This window comes from Protopterus annectens, chromosome 8.part0 (genome assembly GCF_019279795.1).
Source record: "Protopterus annectens isolate FY-2018-M chromosome 8.part0, PAN1.0, whole genome shotgun sequence".
Taxonomy (NCBI): domain Eukaryota; kingdom Metazoa; phylum Chordata; order Ceratodontiformes; family Protopteridae; genus Protopterus; species Protopterus annectens.
This window is the reverse complement of record NC_056741.1, coordinates 1,863,818,296-1,863,837,128: the sequence shown is the minus strand read 5'-3', so window position 1 is coordinate 1,863,837,128 and position 18,833 is coordinate 1,863,818,296. Positions and strand designations below refer to the sequence as shown.

The 18,833-nt window shown below is 36.9% G+C and overlaps 1 protein-coding gene across 1 annotated transcript in view; it reads left to right on the top strand.

Annotated features, from left to right (window-relative positions):
• Positions 1-396: 396 nt before the first annotated feature.
• Positions 397-18,833, top strand: part of LOC122809686 (von Willebrand factor A domain-containing protein 5A-like) — a 130,215-nt gene continuing 111,778 nt past the window's right edge. Inside the window, exons 1-3 of the mRNA XM_044081362.1 lie at positions 397-435; positions 6,954-6,986; positions 13,344-13,376. The gene's annotated coding sequence lies outside the window, so the exon portion shown is untranslated. The remainder of the gene's footprint in view (positions 436-6,953; positions 6,987-13,343; positions 13,377-18,833) is intronic.

Sequence of the window (18,833 nt, the reverse complement as noted above, 5' to 3'; positions counted from 1 at the left end):
TAGTGTTCAATTTAGAAACATGGTAATGAGCTGATAATGAGGTATTTCTCAATCCAGCTATACATCTCTCTTAATCAAATTTTCTTATCTTGTTAAATGACCAACTTGTGCTGGGCAATTAGTGCAAACAATAAGGGTTTTACTGCATCCTGAAGGGGGAAATGAGGTTAGAGAATAAAATCAACAATCCTAAATGAGGTGCACATTTTTTAATTTTTTTGTCTTTTTATCATGCAGTATATATTTTCCTGTGTTCTTCAATGGTCTATAGTTGTTTATTTTTGTGTTTTCCCTTCTGTGTATGTCTCTGTATATATATATATATATATATATATATATGTATATAAGTATTTCAATTTGTAATAAACATCTATAATGATGGTGTTTATATTCTCATTCTAGAGACCAAGATACTGAAAGAAGAAGCTATAATCGGTAAGTACATTCTAATGATAACATTTTAATGTAAGACTCACCTACAGGACTAGAAAGAGCCTTTTGCTGTATGTAGTCAAGAAATGGAATCAGGACTGCACTAAGGCTTACAAGAATACAGCCTAGGTGACCTGGAATTGAATAGCCGCTTGGGTGCTCAACAGTACAGGCAGAGATTATGGGTGAACCCATCCTCAGTGAGAAGAAACAGTGACACCCACTCTTCTTTTGCCACTGTTCTGATGGCTTAGGCTAAAAAATGGAGGCCTGTCATGATGTAGGAAGCCGATTCTGGGAAAATGTGGGTGAGGCTGCCCAAGTTGGTAAATGCAGTTTTACTACATGCATGTGGGGAGATAGATATGTAAACACAAGGGAATAAAGGGGGCCCCTTACAGTGATGGAAGTGTTGACATCACCAAAAGGAGTTGGGGTTAGGACATGAAAACAGTAAATGCTCTTATTAATGGGGTGCCAGTGAGAGCCCAAAGTACCCTCTTTGTTGCCATGATGAGAGCCCCCATTAAACGGTATAAGCCTGATCAAGTGGTGACTTAATGTTTGTAAGCAGGAAAGTAAAAAAAAAGTGCAGCCAAGCACATACAATCTGCTCAGGTGAGAGCTTCAGCTTATAGATTATGAAAATAAACTGTAAATGTGACACACACACACACACACACTTACACACACACACACACACACACACACACACACACACACACACACACACACACACACACACACATCGATGTGTGTGTGTGTGTATACATATATATATATCTATAAATATATATATATATATATATATATATATATATATATATATATATATATATATATATATATATATATATATATATATATATATATATATATACATATGGGTTCCACTGGTTTGGTCAACAGGGGATTTACTCAAAATCTTTTTAATGAACTGTATTTGGTCAACTATACAGATGGTTGACAGGTGTGGGAGATTGACAGTCCCCAGGTATGGGAATATTTCCTTTCCCTGAGGATTGTGCTATCTCAGCATTAGTATGCATAATTATCAAGGGGTGTGGGATTGCAAAGGGGCTTGCCACCTTGCAAAAAATTATGCCTTTTGTAGGTTTTTTTTTGTTATGTTATGTTATATTTACATGTGCCAAGGTTGCTTCTTGGTGAATGCATAGTAGGACCTCAACTTTTCCAGTGTCAAGGTAGCATGGTTTACTTTTCCAATGTCAAGTTTTGTGTTTGTCGGCCAACAAAAGGTGAATCATAAAATAAAAAAAACAAATACTGGAGAAGCAAAAAACAAACCAAAAAGAAAACAAAAATGCAGAAAGGTAGCAGCCTGGTGATACAAATCCACGAAATGTGAAGAGGTTTGAACGCGAAATTAATTTAATAAAGTAGCGTTTTCGCTGCTTGAAAAATCCGCAGCTTCTTCAGAAAAACTTAAAAACAAGCAGTGAAACTTTTTTTAAAAAGGTATAGAGGAAGTGTTAAAATTACATCACTTCCTGTTGAGAACCTCATGACAACACGCTCATACTAAGAAGTTACTAAAAGAGCTCCAAAACATTAAACGGGCGCAAAGTTAGTTTAATAAAATACCATCTGGAGCTTCTTCACAAAAAACTCCATTGAAATAAAAAACCAAAACTTTTTTTAAAAGTTTAGAGGAAGTGTGGGAAGTACATCACTTCCTGTTGGAATCCTAATGGCAACACGCTCATACAAAAACATTGTTAGATGAGCTCCAAGGATTAAGATGTGTAAGAAATGACTAAATATTATAAAACATGAACCAATACTAAATAAAATGGCAAGTTTGAGGCAAGAGGTAAAAAGAGATAAAAAGTGAAAAAGATGAAAAAAGATGTAAAGAGATATAAAAAGATGAAAAAATAAAAAAATTGAAAAAATGAAAGAAAAAAAAAAAAAAAATAAAAATAAAAAAAGGGGGATGGAAGTACGGGGAAGAAGGGAGGGAGGGGGTGGGGTGGGGTATGGGGTGTGGGGGGTAGAGAGGGAGGGAGAGGGGGGAAGAGAAAGGGGAAAGGGGAGGGAAGGGGTGGGGGGTTGTGGTGACGGGGAAGGGGGTGTGTGTGGGGTGGGTGTGTGTGTGTGTGAAGGGGGTGGGGGTGGGGTGGGGGGTGTGGAAGGGGGAAGGAAAGGAGAAGGAGAAGGAGGGGAGGGGAGGGGGTGGGGGTGTGGTGAAGGGGAGGGGTGTGTAGTGGGGTGTGTGTGTGAAGGGGAAGGGGTGGGGGTGTGGAGGGGGAGGAAAGGAAGAGGAGGAGGAGGGGAGGGGGGAAGGAAGGGGAAGAAGGGAGAAGGGGGTTGGGAAGGGAGTGGGGGATTTGGGGAGGGGAAAGAGGGACAGGGGAGAGCAGGGGAAAAGGGAGAAACGGAGGAATCAGTAAATTTATCTAGTCTAACTCCTCGTTTTTAGAACTGATGAGATATTGCAGTTTTCATTCAACCCTGGATTATTAAATGCATTGAGTGTTATTTGCCATTGAAGTTCTTTTAATTCTAATAGACATGGGGTAGGGCCTCCCCTAATATTATTAGGTAAATGGTCAATGCCCATAAAGGAAAATTTATGGCCAGGGTTACTTTCTGTATGTTTGGCCAGTGCGTTATCCAGTTTATGATTCTTCATGGCATAAATATGCTGGTAGATACGCTGCTTCAATTTCCTGTCAGTCTTGCCAATGTAGAATGCAGAACAGCATTCGCATTGGGCTAGATACACACAGACCGGGTGTCACAGTTAATTCTATGTTTGATGAAATATTTCCTCCTGTTGACTTGAAACGAGCTTCCAGCTTTGATCACATTACAATAATTACAAGCCCCACAAGTAAAGCATCCCTTGTTCCTAGTAAAATCCATGTTCAAGGGGTTGCTTTGTAACAGCTCCTTGAGGTTTTTACCTCTTCTGAAAACAAACTTTGGAACTGCGCCCAATTTTTCAGATAGATATAGGTCGCTGCTTATGAAATACCAATTTTTCCAAATAATGTCAGTAACTTTCTTGGAGTCATTATTGAAAGTAGTTATGAAACTGGTAGTGAAGTTACTTTTGTCTTGGAAGGTGACAGTAGTAGAAGCAGAGCAATCTACATCAGTAGGAGAGGTAGAAGGAATTACACTCGAAATTCCAGATGCATTGTTGGCCAAGTTAGTCTTGGGTTCGTCTAGTAGGGGTTTAAAATAACCTGTTGCTCTCTTACTTTCAATCTCAAGAATAATATCATCCAGAAGTGACTCAGGATATCCTCTGCTGGAAAATTGGTTCTTGAGGAATTGAACCTCTTTTTGAAATGATTCGGATGTGTTGCACATCCGTGCAGCCCGTACTAGCTGGCCTTTTACTATTCCACGTTTTTGCTTATAAGGGTGCAGGCTGGTGAAGTGGAGCATTGAATTACAGTAGGTCGCTTTCCAAAAAACTGAGGACAAGTATCTTTTTCCTATTCGATCTTTTTTAATTTCCACATCAAGGTAGTCGATAACTTCGGTAGAAAAATGATAAGTGAATTTCAAGAATGGAGTTGTTTGATTCATGTGCTCAACAAGGGTGGTAGCCTCATGGGAATCACCATTAAAGAGGATGAAGATGTCATCTAAGTAGCGTGTATATAATCGTATCTGTTTCTTGAATGTAGAATCAGAAAAGAGAAATTTACTTTCCCAATAAAACATAAACAAATTAGTCACGCTAGCCCCACAAGGAGATCCCATTGCCACCCCTTGTTTTTGAAGGTAGATCTGGTTGTTAAACATGAAGAAATTGGAGCTTAAAACAAGGTCCAATAACTCGGTGACAATTCTAATTTTGTTAGAAGTAGCCCTCAGTTCGAGTAATTTCAGCTCTAACCATTCTACAGCTTCTTGATGTGGAATTGAAGTATATAGATCCACAACGTCGATGGTTAAAAAGTTGTTGGAATCCTCAAAAATCATACTGTTGATGTTACTTAAAAAAGACCAAGAGTCTTTGCAGATAGTAGGAATTTCTTTGATGTATTTTGACAATATTTCATCAATTAACTTGGCTGATGGGTATGTCATAGACAACCTACCGTCCACCAAGGCCCTCATGGGAGGATTTGCAAGGTTTTTGTGTATTTTTGGAATTCCGAACATGACTGGCACTTTGGGGAAGGTGATGTCTAAGTAACTGTAAAGGTCCAGATCAATGATTGCTGAGAGGAAGAGGTCTCTCAAATAACCTCTCATCCTTTTATATGCCAAGTTCATTTCATTGAGAGAGGAGACGGAGTATGCAGGTGAGTCTAAGACAATGAGCATCTTCTCTATATACATGTTGTTTTCAAAAACTACTAGGCCACCTCCCTTATCAGGCTTGATTAAGCGGATAGATAAGGTTTTCAAATCGGAGAGGGCCATTCTCTGGTCCTTGGAAACATTTGATCTGTGGTAATGACTGAGGGATCCACCTTGGCTCCTCAAGTGCCTCAAGTCAATTTCACAGATAGATTCAAAGGTGCGTAACCCTGCATGTAACGGTGGATTGAAGATGCTCGAAAGTTTTAAAGTAGAAGAATTAACATGGTCGTTGTTATTAAAAAGCAGATTCAAGTTCAATTTTCTCACAAAACATTTCAGGTCGATGATGGTTTGAGTTATATTAAAAGACGTACTTGGGACAAAGGTGTTCCCTCTAGCCAATAATTCAATAATCTCTGGTTGTAAGTCAATTTGGGAGAAGTTGTAAATTTTAAAATCCCCCTTGAGGTTAGTGAGAATTAGTGGGCCAGTTTCATGTTCAATAGGTAAGTCTTCTGTTCCTATCAAGTCAGAGTTTGATGTGTCACTCAGTTGTTGCGTGACCTGTTCCTGGTCTGATAGGTCCGGGCTGGAAGAGGTCCTAAAAAACGGTTGTCACCGTTATCCAAATTAGTGTTATTATTCCTTTGAAAATCTGCTCTGTCATTACCATTGTTTTTGTTTCTATTTCTGTTGTTGTTTCCTTTAATTCTATTACTTCTGCGGGGTTCGCTTTGATAAAGTGTCGCTGTTTCTGCATGGTTACCCACGTTTCCATCTCCATTGCTGTTGTTACTGTCCTCACTGTCGATCAGTGTTTCTGACCCGGTGTTAAATTCTTGGGCTGGTGGTTGTTGTAGTTTGGGATAGGCTTTACGCTGCTGGTATGCTGTTCTATCCCTAGTTAATTTCTTGATTTTATTTTGTTTTAATTTAGTCATTAAACCATCGATGCTGTTAAATATTCGATTATAGTTGAACTTGTATCTCAGAAAGTCAGTATCAATTTTGATTAAGTCATCCAAAAGGTTAATTTCTTCAGTAACTTTGTGAATATTCAAAGTGTAATGCTTGACCAAAAGTTCTAAGAGCTGTAACCCTTGTGCTTCAAAAAGGCCCATAAGGTCATTGTAAAAATCCTCAGACCCTTGAATTAAACCTGAAGGTGAAAAAGTGGAACGTAAGCCCTTAGGAATAATGTGTTCTTTGATGCACTGTTGGAAGTAAGAAACTTCAAGTTGGAGTTTCTTAAGCTTCAAAAGTTTATTATCCAATTTCTTTAGGTTATCAGTAATGGAATTAATTGTTGAAGCATTGTCAAGTGCCCCAGTAGCCGGTAGTTCCAAATTCGGCGCTCCAGTAAAGGAAAAAGCGTCCAAGTTAGAAATCCATTCGGACATTACAGGAACTCCTATAAGCCTCTGGTTGCTGAGATTCTGCTGTGGTGTAGGATTCGGATTAGTCCTGAACCTGACAGCGTCAGGATTATTAATTAGTGCGCTGCCAGTCCCTTCATTACCAGATCCACTAGCAGTGGGGGGTTGTCCATTAGGAATAGAATCTCCCAAGCTAGTCGCTGGAGAGGAAAAGCCATTATTATCCAAGTGAGCATCATTGCTACGGAGCCCTATTCCAAAAGTTTGAGGGGGCCATAGGTTGTTGTTACCCTCAATAGTGTCCATTCGTGCATAAATGAGGTCCAGTCTCTGTGTCAAAGCCGCTAACAGGGGAGCGACATCTAAGTCCTTACCAGGACTCTTGTTTGAAGTGCCAAACAGGATCGGAGTGTCAGGACTGCTACACCCTTCTGATGCCATACGAAAAACAAACAAATACTGGAGAAGCAAAAAACAAACCAAAAAGAAAACAAAAATGCAGAAAGGTAGCAGCCTGGCGATACAAATCCACGAAATGTGAAGAGGTTTGAACGCAAAATTAATTTAATAAAGTAGCATTTTCACTGCTTGAAAAATCCGCAGCTTCTTCAGAAAAACTTAAAAACAAGCAGTGAAACTTTTTTTAAAAAGGTTTAGAGGAAGTGTTAAAATTACATCACTTCCTGTTGAGAACCTCATGACAACACGCTCATACTAAGAAGTTACTAAAAGCGCTTCAAAACATTAAACGGGCGCAAATGTCTCTGTATATATATATATATATATATATATGTATATAAGTATTTCAATTTGTAATAAACATCTATAATGATGGTGTTTATATTCTCATTCTAGAGACCAAGATACTGAAAGAAGAAGCTATAATCGGTAAGTACATTCTAATGATAACATTTTAATGTAAGACTCACCTACAGGACTAGAAAGAGCCTTTTGCTGTATGTAGTCAAGAAATGGAATCAGGACTGCACTAAGGCTTACAAGAATACAGCCTAGGTGACCTGGAATTGAATAGCCGCTTGGGTGCTTAACAGTACAGGCAGAGATGATGGGTGAACCCATCCTCAGTGAGAAGAAACAGTGACACCCACTCTTCTTTTGCCACTGTTCTGATGGCTTAGGCTAAAAAATGGAGGCCTGTCATGATGTAGGAAGCCGATTCTGGGAAAATGTGGGTGAGGCTGCCCAAGTTGGTAAATGCAGTTTTACTACATGCATGTGGGGAGGTAGATATGTAAACACAAGGGAATAAAGGGGGCCCCCTTACAGTGATGGAAGTGTTGACATCACCAAAAGGAGTTGGGGTTAGGACATGAAAACAGTAAATGCTCTTATTAATGGGGTGCCAGTGAGAGCCCAAAGTACCCTCTTTGTTGCCATGATGAGAGCCCCCATTAAACGGTATAAGCCTGATCAAGTGGTGATTTAATGTTTGTAAGCAGGAAAGTAAAAAAAAAGTGCAGCCAAGCACATACAATCTGCTCAGGTGAGAGCTTCAGCTTATAGATTATGAAAATAAACTGTAAATGTGACACACACACACACACTTACACACACACACACACACACACACACACACACACACACACACACACATCGATGTGTGTGTGTGTGTGTGTGTGTGTGTGTGTATACATATATATATATATCTATAAATATATATATATATATATATATATATATATATATATATATATATATATATATACATATGGGTTCCACTGGTTTGGTCAACAGGGGATTTACTCAAAATCTTTTTAATGAACTGTATTTGGTCAACTATACAGATGGTTGACAGGTGTGGGAGATTGACAGTCCCCAGGTATGGGAATATTTCCTTTCCCTGATGATTGTGCTATCTCAGCATTAGTATGCATAATTATCAAGGGGTGTGGGATTGCAAAGGGGCTTGCCACCTTGCAAAAAATTATGCCTTTTGTAGGTTTTTTTTTGTTATGTTATGTTATATTTACATGTGCCAAGGTTGCTTCTTGGTGAATGCATAGTAGGACCTCAACTTTTCCAGTGTCAAGGTAGCATGGTTTACTTTTCCAATGTCAAGTTTTGTGTTTGTCGGCCAACAAAAGGTGAATCATAAAATAAAAAAAAAATATATATATATATATATATATATATATATATATATATATATATTTATATCACCTTCATACAGACTTGCCTAGTTAAAAAAATATGGAAAGCAGAATTTTTAAAAATATTTACACTTTATCATCGTATAACGAACAGTATCTGGAGAGATGCATACCCACTACCCATTTGGAGAGATGTGCACATTGTATGTAGTGTTAGTGGCAACATTATGAGACTGTGATTATGTATACATTTATGACAACACCCTGCAAGAAGCCTATCCAAAAAGTAGTTGCCACTCATAGAAATAATACCTAATAAACTAAAATCTTTCAAATATGACTTTGCCCACAGAGTTACATGAGTTACATCAGATACATGTGGGCAATGCATGCACACTCATGATTCATCAGCACATCAGTACTACAACAGCACAATAATGCAATGCCAACATATTAATACTACAGCAGCAACTTTACACTACATCAACACACTAATGGCACATTAGCGTGTTAATACTTCACCAGAGTATTCAAACACACATACGCACGTGCTCGCATATATACACAGACACTACACAGCATATTAAAACGTCCAACAACTGGATAATAAACTAGTAATATAAAAAACAGTGGTGATACCAAGATAAAACCACTGAGACTTTTATTGAACTATAACATACACCTGACTAAAAAGTGTAAATTCCATTGTGTCTATTTGTTAAATATATGCTGCCTTATGTTTCAATATACATGCTAGAGATAAGGTGTCATTAATGTCAGGTACATTGCTTGCATGTAATCGTATTTGCCACAGGCATTCCCTGACTTCCAAAATGGTTTTATAATCACCATCAAAATCTCTAGTGTATAATCTATCTATAACAAAAAATAAAATATTTTTGAAATTAGTACAATCTTTACTGTGATTATATAATGAATTAGTTGATTTCTTATTTTAGTCAGGTGTATGAGTTATAATTGTATGCAGGTGTATTATCTTTTGTATTTTATTTTTCATATTGCTCACAAGTATATATTACATATTTTTTCATATATATTTTTTTATATATGATATTTAGCATCTACATTGTGTGTTTAATATTTTTTTATGTATGTTCAGATGTTGTAACAACAGTTGGAAAACTGACATGTTCACTACTTACTTGGTATAGGATGTCTCTATACAAAAAAATCTGTATAACATCATAGCAATGATAGTCAAGGATTAAACTTTAAAGCTTAAGGAGAGACTTAACAGCAATGATTTACTACATGAATTGAGTGTTAATTGAAATGCTTATTTAAAGGGTGTGTTTAGATGTGACAAACTGACTCTGAAGATGCCCTATGTGGGTCAAAGCGCTTAGTCAGTTGTATGTTATAGTTCACTACACAGCATATTGTTGCTGCAGCAACACACACACACACACACACACACACACACACGCACGCACGCGCACGCACACACACACGCACGCACGCGCACGCACGCACACGCACACGCACACACACACACACACACACACACAAACACACTATACTAGTGCACTAACTCTAGATCAGCACATTGGTGTTGCACCAACACAGTAACACTACTCTAGCACGTTAGTACTCCACCAGTATATTAACCCCTCACCAACACACTAACTCTACTCTAGCATGTTAATGCTACACCACTGTGTTGATACTACACCATAGTGTTAATACTATGGTAGTACAGTAATATTAAAAATACCAAATCAACATTACATTAGCTTGTTAATACTACACTAGCAGATTAGCACTACTCCAGTATGTTAGCTCTATTCCAGGATATTATGTGATAGTCATGTACCATGTCAGTACACTATCACAGTGGCAGTCCATTAATGTTACTCCAGCATATAAGTACTAAAATAGCACATTAGCACTATACCAATACTGTATCAACACATTATCAGTATCCCAGCACATTAGTGCTACACCTGTACATAACACTACACCAGTATGCTATTCATTATATGCTAATGCATTAACAGCACTCTAGTACATTAAGATTGCAGCACTACATTAATAAACCACACAAACTCACAACAAACAAACACTGTACCAGCATATTAACCCTACACCAGTGCATTAATAGCCCACCGCCACAATAAAATTTTACCAGCATGTTAAACCTACACCAGTACATTAACAATCCACCATCTTCTTAACTCTGTACCAATACACCAACACTTTACCAGCACATTAGCAGTACACCAGTACATTAACAACCCACCATCACCTTAACTCTGTACCAATGCACCAACACCATACCTCTCAACCTATTAGAGCAAGAAATCTGGACAAAGCCATATATAAAAGTGGGACAAAGGCACAAAAATAGGGACAATTTTCAAATATTCCTCCTATAAACTTAGAAAGTTAATAGAATAAAAGGTTTTGCATTAGCATGAATTTTCTGAAAGGTATGAAGTCTGAAGCTCAAATGTCTGTCATTATTTTCTAACTTCAGTCTTCAATGATTTGCCACTAATTTGCCAGAAAACCACAAATGTATGAAAAACGGACCAAAAATATGGGGCAAAAATCTGGGCATTCAGTGAAAATCTGTGCATTTGAGAGGTATGACCAACACTTTACCAGCACATTAGCAGTACATCAGTAGATTAACAACGTACCATCAGATTAACACTGCACCAGCACATTAGCCCTACACCAGTACATTAAAAACCACCAGCATATTAAACCCACAACAGTACATTAACAACCCACTATCACCTTAACTCTGCATCAATACACCAAAACTTTACCAGCTCATTAGCAATACACCAGTACATTAACAACACACCATCACCTTAACTCTGTGCTAATACACCAACACTTTACCAGCACATTAGCAGTACACCAGTACATTGCACTTACTAGAGTTTTCCTCATAGCTGGTTTTCTCATACCCTGTCACAACATCATATTCTGTAAAGAAGGCTTACCTTTCTATCTACATTTTCAACCAAATGTATCTTGAAGCATGAAATCTGCACCTCTTCTTAACATGTGAATATTATGCAACAAATATGTGGGCTTGATCCTTTGGACAACAAATCAGTATTTAGCTGGAAATTCACTGTTTGGCAGGAAATCAGAGCTCCCAGATCAAACTGAGTGAAGTAGTGAGTGAATAAGTCTAGAAGATTTTCCAGATGTCTATATTTGTACCCATATATTTGAATAAACTCTTAATACCGTCTTTTTCTATAAACTTCCTTCACACTGATAAAACAGGCATCTGGCTGTCAAAAGTATATCCTCATTTATAATATAAATATTGAATATTGTCTCCATCAGATTCAGCTGAGCATGATGTACACAACTCTAGATTTTCCAAAACAAGAAAATGGAAATCATAACATCATAAATCCATGCCAATCAAGCAAGCACATAAGAGTTCTTCATTTATGTTTGGGTGTAGGCTTTAACTTAACATCTGCATTAACACTTTGGCTCTGTAGTTACTTCAGAGGTGTGTTACAAACATGCATCAGTATTTCAGTAACTGTACAAGCTACACCATATCATTAGACATGTTTTTGTTCATCTGTATCTTAGTTTATGTATAATTTGCATTTCCTTTCATACTTTGTGTTTTTCATAAAAATGTATAATCCCTATTCTTTTACATGAGCCACACCCCAAATATAAAGAAACATGCCCAAGGCAAAAAACATAAAAAAATTGAAAGGAAGGTAAATAATGTTATCATAACTATAACAACAAACGTGAGTGTATGAGTGAATATGTATGCATATGTTTGTGTGGGTGGATGTGTGCGAGTGTACCCAATAATACTTCCTTAAGCTGTCTGGGTATTTAAGTACCGGTTACAGATGAAATTGGGTAGAATAAAAAGGAATGCGGCAGTGCTTTCTGCATATCTATGACAATTTTATCACAGGCATTTGTGCTTTTATTGACAATTTCAAAATGTGGTACATGTTGCATAATGCATCAGCCCCCTTTCTAGTATAGAATAAGCCAATATTTTCAGGGGATATATACTAATTGCCTAACTTTGATGTTATCTATATTTATACATATATTTATTTATATATGTGTATATAAAGAGTAAGCAAGAGAGTGGCAGATAGGCAACAAACAAGCAACAATAGTTCAGAAAGGAGTCATTCATGATTAACAATGGAAACTTCCTTTACTAGCCAATAAAGTTAAATGATATTTTTGTTCTTTGGCAATTGATTGTTTGGTTTATCAAAACCAGGAAATTATCGAGAGTTATCCTTGGAAGAGTTATGAAAGTACTTCTAATTTTAATATTATATAATGATGTCAGACAGTAGCTGAAGTTCAATATAGGCTTTTTTTCTCTTATTGTTTTTAAGATTTTATTCTTACCACTGTCTAACTTCATTTGTAAATTTCTTGGGACCATGTTCCATCTACCAAGCACCATACAGAGCAATGCTGTTCTTATTTATTGCATTAACTACTTAATGAGTCACTTTGCTTCTTCATCTTCCCTCAGTAAGTAATGATTAATGCTATTTGCCAATTGATTTTACCTTCATAACCATTATGCATTTGAGATATTATATGATGTAAGCCTTTATCTCATGTGTAAATTTTCTTTAAAGCCCCTCCATGAGCTAACTGGACTTTAAGTACATTTTGCATCCATCCATCCTAACCCCCTTTTTCCATTTTGCACATTGGATTGGGTTGTCACTTCCACAGTGGCAATCATCTTGAGCCAAGGTTTACACCACTGAATGGCTAGCCCTGCTGTGGTTGTTCATTCCCACCACTCACTCACACACTCACCTATGGCCTATTTAGAGTGTCCAATCCACCTACTGCATGTCTTTGGACTGTGGGAGGAAACCCATGTGACCACAGGGAGGACATGCAGACTTCACACAGAAGGCACCCCAGCTGAGAATTGATCCAGAGAACCTCTAGCTGTGAGGTGACAACACTAACCACTACACCACCCAGGCCATCATTTTATGCACATTGTACAGTAGTTTGGAAATTATTAGCAACTTGTCTTCAACTCTAATGTCATACAAGCTAAAATGAAAATGAAGTTGTGAATATTATAAATATCTATGGTAATTATATTCTTTCCATTCAGAAAGCAAGATACAAAAAGAAGAATGCCAAATCGGTAAGTCTGCCTAATTTATCAATAACATTTGCAGTACAGAAATTAATTTTATATGCTTACAAAAGCAGAAGGAATGGTATGGTTTCTTGCAGGCTTTTTGACAATAAATTCGTCATTTGTAATTCTGTTCATTAAATAAAATGAAATCATCAAGCTGTTTTTCTGACTGAGTCTTATAAATATTATATATCTATCAACAGCTGTTTCTTAAATATATCCCTGCTTTGGCATATGCAGTCATTCAGTTCACATGACAGTAATGTTGCTGTTATAGTACTATGCCTCTTGGCAAGTTTTGTTTTCTCACAGGATACCATACCTGTAAATAACTAGAAAAATAGGATGTCTTTTTAGTTGCATATTTATTTTAAATATATGACTTAACCAGGCCAATGTTCCACCTGATCACTAGATCAAGGATAAGTGCATAGATTTTTTTCTTCGCTTAGCTTCTTTTCCTTGAACTGAATCTTGATGTGAAACATGAAAATAAATCAGTCTGCAGCACTTTACAGCTGCCCATACCACCCTTATCTGTAAATTGTTGCCACAGAGAAGCCATATGTAAGAACAAATGGCTGATACTATCAAGCTTATGCTTAGATTATGGACACTTAAATGAAATGTTGGCATTAAATGGTCACATATGAATGGTAAGAATATACTGAAATGGCTCCAGTGTGTCTTAAAATGATTTATACTACAGTAAATTTGCCATCAAATGGAAGATCTTTTAAATGTATAAACCTCAGTCACCATTGCAGCATCTTGCATTGGCAATTATCTTTTCAACTGTACCATAGCATTACTAATGAGTCATGCAGAAGGGCCTTTTAGTTACTTGTATTTATAGGCATAAGTGTAATTAATTCTAGTATAGTCTTCTCTTCCTTGCCACATACTCACTATGCATAATAAGGTTTATCCATGTTATAGTGATTATTTTTGAGTCATTTTTAAATTTCATCATCTAGCTTCTTTTCCCACTGACCCTTTCTAATCATAAGTAATCTTTGTGTTCATGATCTTAGTGTACTAACAAAATGCATCTCCATTTCTGAATCTCAACATAGGACACAGGTAGAAGTCATGATGGCTAACGTGGATTACAAAACAGTTTGTACATGATTCTGAATATTAATAGCTTTGATCTGTTGATCAGTCACAGCATTCATCCATCCATGCATCCATCAAGCCATCAATTTTTTTATTTAAATTGTGCATTTCATAGTCATGAGAGCCAAAGCTTTTCTTGGCAAGCAATAGGCTTAAGACAAGAACTAACCACATGCAGAATAGCAGTCTACTGAAGGGTGTATGCACTTACATATTCTGCTTATATATGCACCTTAGCTTGGCTGGTAAACTTAACAGCTTGTCTTTGAAGTGTGAGAGGAAACCAAACATCTTACCCACATGAACAAAGAGACAAAAATGAAAGTTACACACAAAAAGCATAGCAGGTAATAAGAAACAAAAATCAATTTGCTGTGAGACAACTATGCTAATCACTGCAGTCAGTGAATGCAAAAGTGCTGCCCCTGAAACAAGTTTATTTTGAGATTACACTAGTATATAAAAAGGAACTTTTACTTTCATAATGTGATACATTTTTTGATGAGGCCACTGCTTATCTTTTCAGTCCAAGACAAGTAAGTCTGAAGTATACCAGCCAGATCATCTCTCAATAAGACTGATATATTTAAAACAATAGCAGTTTCCCTTACTGTAAGCTTAAATTATTGGAATGTACATCCTCACACTCTGAAATGTATATGCAAAAATTCATAATCTCCTTGTCTGGATGTGCAGTTCAGTGTGCTTAAAGTGTGAGAAACTGTAAAAAAAAAAAAATGGAAGGAAAATGTATAGATTTAGAATGGAGATATTGGTTTAAGCATATGGTTACCAGCAGACAACTGATCAGCTGTAGAATCAGTCATACCAGTCTGACTACCCAGCCTTTCTTCTTTTTCTGGCTTTTCCTGGGTAGGGGTTGCCACAGCAGATCACCTGTTTGCTCATGATTGGCAGTGGAGTTTTATGGTGTCAAGTTGCCAGCCCGGTGCCCAACCTTCCACAGAAGGCACGCAATCACACCTAGGGCAAGTTTAGTGTGTCCAATCCATCTACAGCATGTCTTTGGGATGTGGGAGGAAACCGGAGCACCTGGAGGAAACCCATGCAATCACAGGGAGGACATGGAGACTCCGCACAGAAGGCACCCCAGCAGAGGATCGAACTGGAGAACCTCTTGCTGAGAGGTGGTAATGCTAACCATTGCACCACTGCAGTCGCCCCACTACCCAGCCTTTCTACAAGAAAATAAATGGACCACCTATGGTGAGCGCAGTCTATTTTGCTGAGTGGACGATCTTTCTCTGTTTCACACCAAACCACCACAGAGATACCTCAGCATTTTGTTACCTTTATTATTCCACTGTATTGTCAGATGACATAATCTGTTTATTACTGAGAAGAGGATAAACAATTCTGTAGTGTAGCATTTGTACCTGTTGTGTATAATATACTGTGCTAGTAAAGCCTCTGGATTTTGTGTGTTGAGTGCCACTAAGGAAATTCTGAGCAGACTGCATTCAACCCAGACTGTGTTTTTCTTCTTGGCAAAAATAACTACACCTTTGAGTATGCTTAGTTATGTCTTAATTAAGCAAGGTTCATACAATTTATATAATTTACACCAAAATCTTTAAATGATATTTCTTACTGAGTAATTTTATTGTAGAGCTGTGGTACTCTCTGCCTCTGTTGCATGTTATTCAGCTCTATAAATATCTATCTATCTATAAAGAGAAGTGCTGGTAGATGAAATTGATGAGACCCTACATCTTAGATTACCAACTGCTTTAGACCCTTTTGTTCAAATTTAAGTGCATTGGTATAGACTCATGCATTCATTAAACTTTGAAGTTGGCTGCAGTATACTTCAGATGTATTATTTAATATATGTCAATCTGTAATAACAGATAAACTGTTTGTCAGGTAATCATAGAAAATTTAGATGGCATACCCATTTAGGATTTTATGAGACTGCTTTTTCTCCACTGCTCCTTAAAAAGCAATTCTTGGAGTTCCACTTTCACATAAATGTATTAAGTTTATTCCCATCAACTCGTTCAAGACTTTTGAGTATTTCTTCTTCTTGTCAGTCATGATTTCTAGTTTCACTGCACTAAAAGTGCATAACAGGATATTGTTTTTTAGACTATATTTGCTTGCTGTTAGAGGGAAAAACATATACTATATATTTATTTTCTAATATCTGTTTACTGGGATTGTCCATTTGGGTGTTAAGTTGTCATTTTTCAGGGGAGGCCTAGGAAGCAAACTTCCCATCATAAATACGTGTACAAAAGGTACAAAAATCAGATATAAAAACTGTATAATGACTTTAAGCAATGTAAGAAAATGAATGCAAAAGAGCAAATACTAAAACATGAACAGTTTTACAAAAAATGATAGAGCATATCAATAGATTAAAAAATTGTCAAGTCATGAATAAAATCTGATATAAAGAAAGCAGAAGGAAAGAGTCATTTCTGAAATCAAAAAATAGTACAGCTGGAAGCGATAGTTATACAGCAGCATGCAGGAGAACCACCGTACCCTTTTAAAAGCATTCAATGTTCTATGTCGCCTCCACCTCTACCTTATCCTTTTTTCACCTGATCTATGTCCTGTTAAATGCCTGTGTGAATTCCCTCTCAACCACCCATTCCAGTAGTCCCTTCCAGATTCCTAACATTTGGCTGAGTTTTAATAAATTGAATTCAGAATGGTTAAAAGCCCATTTATTTAAAGTTTATTTTAGCTGAAAGTCCATTTAAAGAAAATTTCCTTATTTACACTGTTTCATAAAATCTGTGTTACCTACAGTTAATTTAACCCTCGTTTAATTGATAGTCAAAAGACCGATTAATATCTAAACTAGAACAAAACTGTAAAATGTCTAAATGGCAAAACATCGACACACAAAATACTGACAAGATGGAAGTTACACTAGAAAAGGGTTTATACTCTGCCGCCACAAAATTTAACCTCATAGAAAACCATTGAAAATCTGACAAAATTAAACCATCTGGTATTTATATATATATATATATATATATATATATATATACATATACATATATATATATATATATATATATATATATATATATATATATATATATATATATATATATATACATATACGTATATGGGTCTAATTGAGTCACCTATCCAACGTAAAACTGAACATATACCACACTATGTCAAACCCACTCAGGTGGGATGGCTACACCCCCCCCACACCCCCCTAACTAAATATACCAACTCCAAGATTGCTCTACAGTGGGGAAAAGGACAAATTTCACCATGTTGCCAAGTGTCTCATTTGCCACTTAAAAATTTTAGTAGTGTGTAGTTTCAATTTAACAACAGTTCAGTGTTGTTGTCTCAGTAAAATAAAATTTGTATGAGTGAAAATTCAGTTTACTAAAGTAGACCCGTATAAATATGTATGCCAACTCCGAGGACACACAACAGTAGGGGAAGGGCATAAACCTTCTTTAGTCAGTATTTTGTGTTTAGATATTTTTTCTGTGTCAGCATTTTGCAGTGTCAATATTATGCAGTCAGTCTGTTGACTGTCAATAAAATGAGGGTTTAGATTAAGTGTAGGTAACCCAGATTGTGTGTGTGTGTGTGTGTGTGAGTGTGTGTGTGTGTGTGTGTGTGTGTGTGTGTGTGTGTGTGTGTGTGTGTGTGTGTGTGTGTGTGTATGTACGAATAAATTTTACTTGTTGATTGGTTTCAGCTATAACTAATGACTACTGTTGTAATTTCTCTTTCTGCATCACCAGTGATTCCCTCGGTATAGTCTTCACTTTTCTGCACACTTGTACAAGCAGGGTTAGTATATCTGCAGACTGGGTATGTGGGCAAAGTCTCCCATATTAGTAGTGTGGGGAGGGGTAAACATTTTCCCTTTGCTGCTTTTACTGTATGATGATTCTTACAGTTGGAATTCAACCAAATGGGGATTCAACTGCTTGGATTCAGTCATTTGCAATTCAACCAAATGTTCATTCAGCGTAATGATAAACAGTCTCCTTCAATGACTCCATAACTCTCTGTGGAAAAGTACTTTTGGAAATGCAAGGAGTAGTTAATCCCTACAATCTTCAAACTACATCTCTTTCTCCTAATTCTATCCTTCCTGTTTCTGTCTCCCTGATGTATCTGCAGTTATGTCATGTATCCCTTGCTCTTTTGGCCTCAGGTGAGAAGAACTCTAGCTCCTCTAACCTGTTTGTATACCTTAATTTGACTGAAGTTAAGTTGTACTGAAAACAAAAATGACTGAGATGTATGATCACTTTTAATGAAAAATATTGCCATGTATGAAAATGCTTAACTGTCATTTCTGTTAAGGCAATACCCTGGTGGTCA